Source organism: Apium graveolens, chromosome 5 (genome assembly GCF_009905375.1).
Source record: "Apium graveolens cultivar Ventura chromosome 5, ASM990537v1, whole genome shotgun sequence".
In the NCBI taxonomy this organism is placed as follows: Eukaryota; Viridiplantae; Streptophyta; class Magnoliopsida; order Apiales; family Apiaceae; genus Apium; species Apium graveolens.
The window spans coordinates 181,779,032-181,786,302 of NC_133651.1; the positions used below are offsets into that span (position 1 = coordinate 181,779,032).

The 7,271-nt window shown below is 36.4% G+C and overlaps 1 non-coding gene across 1 annotated transcript; it reads left to right on the forward strand.

Annotated features, from left to right (window-relative positions):
• Window positions 1-1,424: 1,424 nt before the first annotated feature.
• On the forward strand, window positions 1,425-1,531 carry LOC141663390 (small nucleolar RNA R71). The gene has a single exon (XR_012551464.1). It is a non-coding gene; the product is annotated as a small nucleolar RNA R71 (small nucleolar RNA).
• The last annotated feature ends 5,740 nt before the right edge of the window (window positions 1,532-7,271 follow it).

Consider the following 7,271-nt stretch of genomic DNA (forward strand, 5'->3'; position numbering starts at 1 on the left):
TATCCTCCTCGAAATCAAGAATTACAAAATCAACAGGGAATATGAGTTTATCCACCTTGACCAAGACATCCTCCACAATATCCCGCGGATATGTAATAGAACGGTCGACCAACTGCAAAGTCATATAAGTAGGCTTTAGATCAGGCAAGTTCAACTTCTTAAAGATTGACAAGGGCATTAGATTGATGCTAGCTCCAAAGTCTCATAGACACTTGTCAAATGACACCTTTCTAATGGTGCATAGAATAATGAAGCTTCCAGGATCTTTAAGCTTCGGAGGCAACTTCTGTTGCAGCACAACACTGCATTCTTCCGTGAGAGCAACGATCTCTAAGTCATCAAGTTTCACCTTCCTAGAGAGAATACCTTTCATGAACTTCGCATAACTAGGCATTTGTTCAAGAGCTTCAGCGAAAGGTATGTTGATGTGAAGTTTCTTGAACACCTCCAGAAACTTCTCAAACTGCTTATCCAGCTTTTTCTTCTGCAGCCTCTTAGGAAAAGGAGGTGGAGGATAGATATGTTTCTCCCCTATATTATCCTTAGGAGGAGTGTGCTCAACAATAGTCTTCCTTGGTTCCACTTCTTCTTCCTTCCGCACTTTTTCTTCTTCATCCTCAACTTTAGATTCTGAAGTCTTAGCTTTTTCAGGATTCGCAACCTTACCAGACCTTAATGTAATTTCCTTAACATGCTCCTTAGCTTCCTTCTTGCTTGGCACTTCAGTATCGCTTGGGAGTGTGCCAGGTTAATGATTTAGTAATACATTAGCAATTTTCCCAATCTGATTCTCCAAGGTCTTCATAGACACAGCTTGGCTCTTGCACATGAGACTTAACTCCTCCAATTCAGATTTTTCATTAGCTTGCGGTAGCTGCTGAAATTGAAGTTGTTGCCTAGGGGCATATTGCGGTTGCTGAAAACCAGGAGGGTTATACTGCTTTGCTGTGTATGGCTGATAAAATTGTTACACCGCATTCTGATTATTACTCCAGCTGAAGTTAGGATGATTGCGGTTATTTGGATGATAAGTGGCTGGAGCTTGTTGTTGTGATCTCTGGAAGTTGCTCACAAATTGAGCTGATTCGCTAGAAATAGCGCACTGCTCAGTTTAATGTACCCCCGCACAAAGCTCACAAACACTAGTGATTTGATTAACTCCATAATTCGCCAAAGAGTCCACTTTTATCATCAAAGCTTGAAGTTGAGAAGTTATAGCTGTAGCTATATCCACCTCCAGAATTCCTGCTCCCTTGCCTTGCAACATTCTTTGTATAGGATTCTGGTATTCATTAGCTGCCATGAGCTCAATCAACTCATTATAGCTTTTAGCCCATAAGGCTCCACCAGACGCTGCATCGAGCATAGGTCTAGACTGAGCGCCCAAACCATTGTAAAAACAGTTTATAATCATCCAATCTGGTATGCCATGGTGTGGTCACTTCCTTAACATCTCCTTATATCGATCCCAAGCCTCACACGGAGATTTTCCAGTTTGCTGAGCAAACTGAGTAAGTGCATTCCTGATTGCAGTGCAGTCTTCGCCATAAGAACGAATTTAGTGAGAAACTTTTGATCAAGATCCTCCCATTTGGTGATAGACCCTGGTGGTAGAGAATGCAACCAGTACTTTGCTTTATCCCTTAGAGAGAAAGGGAAGAGTCGCAGTTTGATAGCATCTTCAGTAACCCCATTGAACTTGAAAGTGTCACAGATCTCGATGAAATCCCTGATATGCATGTTGGGGTCTTTTGTAGGAGAGCCCCCAAAATGAACTGAGTTCTGTATCATCTGATTCGTACTCGACTTGATCTCAAAAGTGTTAGCCGAGATGGCTGGTCTGATGATGCTCGATTGAATATCATCGATCTTAGGCTAAGAATAGTCCATCAGAGCCTTAGGATTTTTTGCTTGATCTCCCATCACTACTAGAGCTGGTTCCTCGAATTTATCTTCTTTTTCTACTTTCTCTCCGTCCTCAAAAACTTCCCTTCGAATCACTATAGCTTCTTCCTCGGCTTGATCCAGATTTCTCTTACGAGCCCACAAACGCGTATGCATACACGCTCGCTAGAGTACCTGAAATACGACAAAGAAAAGAGTAGGTAAGTAACAATGTCTGAGTCAATGAACTTTAATGATCACTGATGACAAACACATAAACTAAAAGTTAACACCATTCCCCGGCAGCGGCGCCAAAAACTTGTTAGCCGCTAAACACGCGCTAAAATTCACGCAAGTATACGTGTTCGCAAGTAGTATAAGATATAAATCAGATTCGTTCTCATAGCGAATGGTTTAGGTTAACTTTATGATTTATGCACTTATGCAACAATGATATGGCTACTATTCAATGCTAAGATGAATAACAATTTGGATTTTGATTATACTACGATTAACTATTGAGAATTATACTAGAGAACATTAACTAAAGAAAGTAAAGAGAGTTGAATAATATATGACACAAACATGGGATCCTAACTTCATTAAGTACTTCATTCAATAGCCTTTTCATTCTTAACCTTAGCATGCAATGGTGATGACACTAATCAGATAACACGAAACTGATAATCTCCAACTTTCGTTGTATAAATACCATACTACATACATCCACAAAAGAGATAGAAGCTGAATAGATACCAGTTATATTGAGACCCTATATGTCTATAGAATTTGACAACATAATGGTTTAATGCACAAGTTATCTATTGTGATTCTATAGGGCAAGTAAGATGCTTAAAATTACCTACTAATCATGCATACAATAACACATAAACCTATGCTAGCATGGCAAATTCTAAATCCTTAAATTCACTTTCGCTTTATAAAGAATTAACACGCTATCTTATAAGTTCGCGACGCTCATAAGACGAATAAGCACAACCAATACTAGGTTATCATACAATCACCACACACTAAGGGATCGAACAAATAAACTAAAAAAATCCATAAATAAATCCGCTAGAACCCCATGATAACGATTAGCCCATAATCGGACTCATCATCGACGTGGGTTCCGATGAAAGCATGGTAAAATAAACGTAGTCTTTATAAACAAATAATAAACAAAGTATGAAATCCAGAGTATTAGGTTCCACAAAACAAGAAAGGAGCATCTAAGATTACAACTTAGAACAAAGATTCACAAGAATAAACTAGATCTTCTTCGCCTTCGTTGAATTGTGCTATAGGTCTTCTTGTCGTCTTCTCCTTGAGCTCCTTTATGCCTCTCCTTATGAAAAACGTCTTCTGTTGTAGAATTGACCAGGGCTTCAAACTCTCAAAATCCCAATAGAAATAGAATTTTGCTACCCCGACCTAGCGCGGCCGCGCGCTTGACCAGCGCGGGCGCACTGAGTTTCTGCTCATTGGGCGCGGTCGCGCGCTACTTCAGCGCGGGCGCGGCCGCGCGCTACTTCAGCGTGGGCGGGCCGTAGCGCGCAGCCGCGCCGTAGCGCGCGGCCGCGCCGTCCTCCTGAATAATTGATCAGAGAGTTTGATAAATTGGAAATTAAAGTTCGTATTCCAGAAAGCTCGACTGAAATGAACTACGCCATGACATTCCACCTAGAATTATTGGAAAAGATAAGAAAGTGTCAAGAGGAAGTAATGAATCATGAAATTGACAATTTGACAGGAGAAGAAATTACAAGCCAGAAAGATGACAAGGGAATTTTTAGAGTTGCTTCAAGAATATGGATACCCAATGTACCGAAACTGAAGGCATAAATTTTGCGAGACGCTCATAGTTCAAGATATTCAATTCATCCTGGAAGCACAAAGATGTACAGAGATTTGAAAGAAAACTTTTGGTGGCCAAACATGAAGAAAGAAATAGCGGAATGGGTCAGTAAATGTTACACGTGCCAATGAGTCAAAGCCGGACATCAACGTCCGAGTGGATTACTACAACTACCGGATATTCCAAAATGGAAATGGGAGCACTTAGCAATGGATTTCATGGTAGGACTTCCGAGAACCAGAGCAAACCATGATGCAATTTGGGTTATCATTGACAGGTTAACAAAATCAGCACAGTTTCTCCCAATCAACGAAAGGTTTTCGCTTGACATGTTAGTAGATCTATATCTTAAGGAAATAGTGATGCTCCATGGAGTGCCTGTATCCATTGTATCTGATCGAGATCCCCGTTTTGATTCAAAATTTTGGAGACAATTTTAGGAATGACTTGGTACCAAACTAAACATGAGTACCGCTTATCATCCACAGACGGACGGAAAAAGTGAAAGGACGATTTAGACAATTAAAGGTATGTTACGTGTATGTGCAATAGATTTTGAAGGTAGTTGGGACGAACATTACCGCTAGTGGAATTCTCTTACAACAACAACTATCATGCTATCATTGGAATGCCACCTTACGAAGCCTTATGTGGAAGAAAGTATAGGTCACCTACATGTTGGGATGAAGTTGGAGAACGCAAAATTCTAGGTCCAGAACTAATTCAGCAGACCAAAGAAAAAGTAGAGCTTATCCAAAAGCGACTCGAAGTAGCACAAAATTGATAACATAAATATGCAGATCCAACCAGGAAAGATGTGGATTACCAAGAAGGAGAACATGTATTGCTGAAGATATCACCATGGAAAGGATTGACTAGGTTTTGGCAACAAAGGCAAGTTAAAGCCTCGATACATCGGTCCATTTGAAATTTTGAAGAGAGTCAGAAAAGTTGCATACGAGTTAGCCTTACCACCCCATATACAACATATTCATAATGTATTTCATGTGTTAATGCTTAAGAAGTACAATCCTGATACAAGGCATGTAATAGAATATAAGCCAATAGAGCTTCAAGTTGATTTGTCATATATAGAATAGCTAGTAAGAATTTTAGATCGTCAAGAGAGAGTATTGAGAAATAAGTCTGTACCATTAGTAAGAGTCTTGTGGAGAAATCCCGTGGTTGAAGAATCAACCTGGGAGCTTAAAAGTGAAATGTTAAAAAAGTATCCCCAGTTATTTTCATAGCGAGATTCTGAAGACATAATCCTAATAAGGGGGAGAATGTAACGACCGAAAAATTATGCTTTTATTATATCTTAATAAAGATGATTTATGTATATTATTATGTTGTTAAGTGTGTTGAGTCATAAAACCCTAGCTGCTATGTGCTATGTGTTATATGTTTCGACCAGAACGTGTTTCGGGTAATTATCTAGTATTTTATTATAAGTTAAATGCTTTTATATCAAAAGTTGTACGGCCCAAACAGTGTTTTAAAAGCCGATATTTCATATAAAATCATTAACCCTATTTTGCCAAGTATGGCCTATACCATATCGACATTCTGAACATCTAGACGTTTTATAAATTTTTCTGTTGCGCGAAAAATGACTTTTTCGGGCCCCTTCGGGTGTCAAAACCCCCACAAAAATCACATTTTTATTTTTATAGGATCATGAAATTATCAAACATCATTTTTCTTTGCATTTTTGTATTATTCACAATTTTTGTGAATTTTTGACATATATTTTGTATTTATTGAATATTTAAAAAATCATAATTAATACCCAAAAATTATAAAAATTGGGGTCAATTAATCTTATTAGATGTATAATTAGACCCTTAATTTTAATTAGGAGTATTTTTAACCCTAGTATAATAGCTGATTTATTATTAAATATTAATTAGTTAATTATTAAAAAAATCAGAAAATCAAGAACATTTGTGTTGGTGAAGAATAACTCAAGAATTCAAACCAAGATTTCATAGTGATTCTGTTATCCGAATAGCTCATGTGAGTAACCAAAATGAAGCTTATGATCTCTACTTTCTTTTTATATCATCAATTTCATGTTTTGTTGCTTGGATTTTTGATTCGTATTTTAGGGTTTATGAACTGAAATTGGGGGGTTTTTTATTGTGGGGTTATGGGGTGAAATTCATGCTTGGGATAGCTTTATATGCTTGTTTACAGTTCATTGGTGCTATTTATTTCATCAAATGATTGCTCTAATTAGTTGTTCTTATTCTAGGGTTTATGTATATTTTTAATTAGTTCGTTTTAATTTTATATGAACCTGAGATTGATTTGATGATAGGGGTTAGATTATAGAAGTTAAAACCTTTATTTTAAGCTATTATGTGTAATTTTTCGTGTACGAAATCGATAGTTCGAGTTTTGGCCGGAATTTTGGTTGGTTTGATCGGAGAATCTGTTGTAGGGATTGTTAGACTGTGATTTTTGTATATTCGTGTTCCTGGTGAAATTTGGAATTAAAACCCATCAGAAATCGATCCAAACGATGTTGTTATGGCCCGTAATCGAGCTCGCCGGAGGGGTGGTCGGTGTTCATCGGTGCCGCTGTGTTCTTCGAGGATTCCGGCTTTATAGTCGACGAAAGAGAATGAGGAGGAGTCCTGGGTGGTCGTGGATAGAAAACACAGAAAAATTGGCCCAGAAGTCACGATGATTGATCATGTTTTGCTCGTCGGAATCACCACCGACGCCGGATTCGGGGTTGGTCGGCGGTGTTCTTCGCGACCCGGGTTCGACCCGGTTCCAACCCAAAAATCGACCGGGTTCCAACCCGGAAATCGACCCGGGTCTGTTCCTAAAAATCCCTAATTTGTTTCCTGAATTGTGTTTCTGGATTTTTTAATTTAATTTATTCTTATAAAAACAGAAAATTAGTTTTAGATAATTAGAAAAACAAATAAATAATTTGATTAAAATCTGAATTATTTTGAAAATAATTTTTAAATTATTTTATAAATTTAGAAATTTACAAATGTAATTATTTAATTATTTATCTATTTATTTATTATTTATTATTTAACTAATTACTTAGTAATTGAGTATTAATTAATTAGATCGTTTAGTTGTTCGATAATTTATTGATTTAAGCGAATAATTCGTAATAATATGAATTGTATTCAGAATTTTCGGAAGTCGGAGTGTGAATAATTATTTATTTATTTACTTATTTCCAGTTTGCGTAATATTGATTTGAATCGATTAATCATTTATTATTAATTAATTTAAATAAATAAATTGTAATAAATTATAATTAATTCCAAAAATTAGGAAGTAATTATTTTAAAATATGATAATTCTTAAATAATTATTTAAAAATATAATTAAGGTTTAATTATTTGTGAATAATTAATTATAATTGTTTAATAATTGATTTAATCTTGTTTATCGCATAATAATTAAACCGATTCTATTAAAAATAGTTATAAATCATAATTTTTTCGAGAAAAAGTTGGATTATGATAATTATTTGTTTATAGACCCTATTATT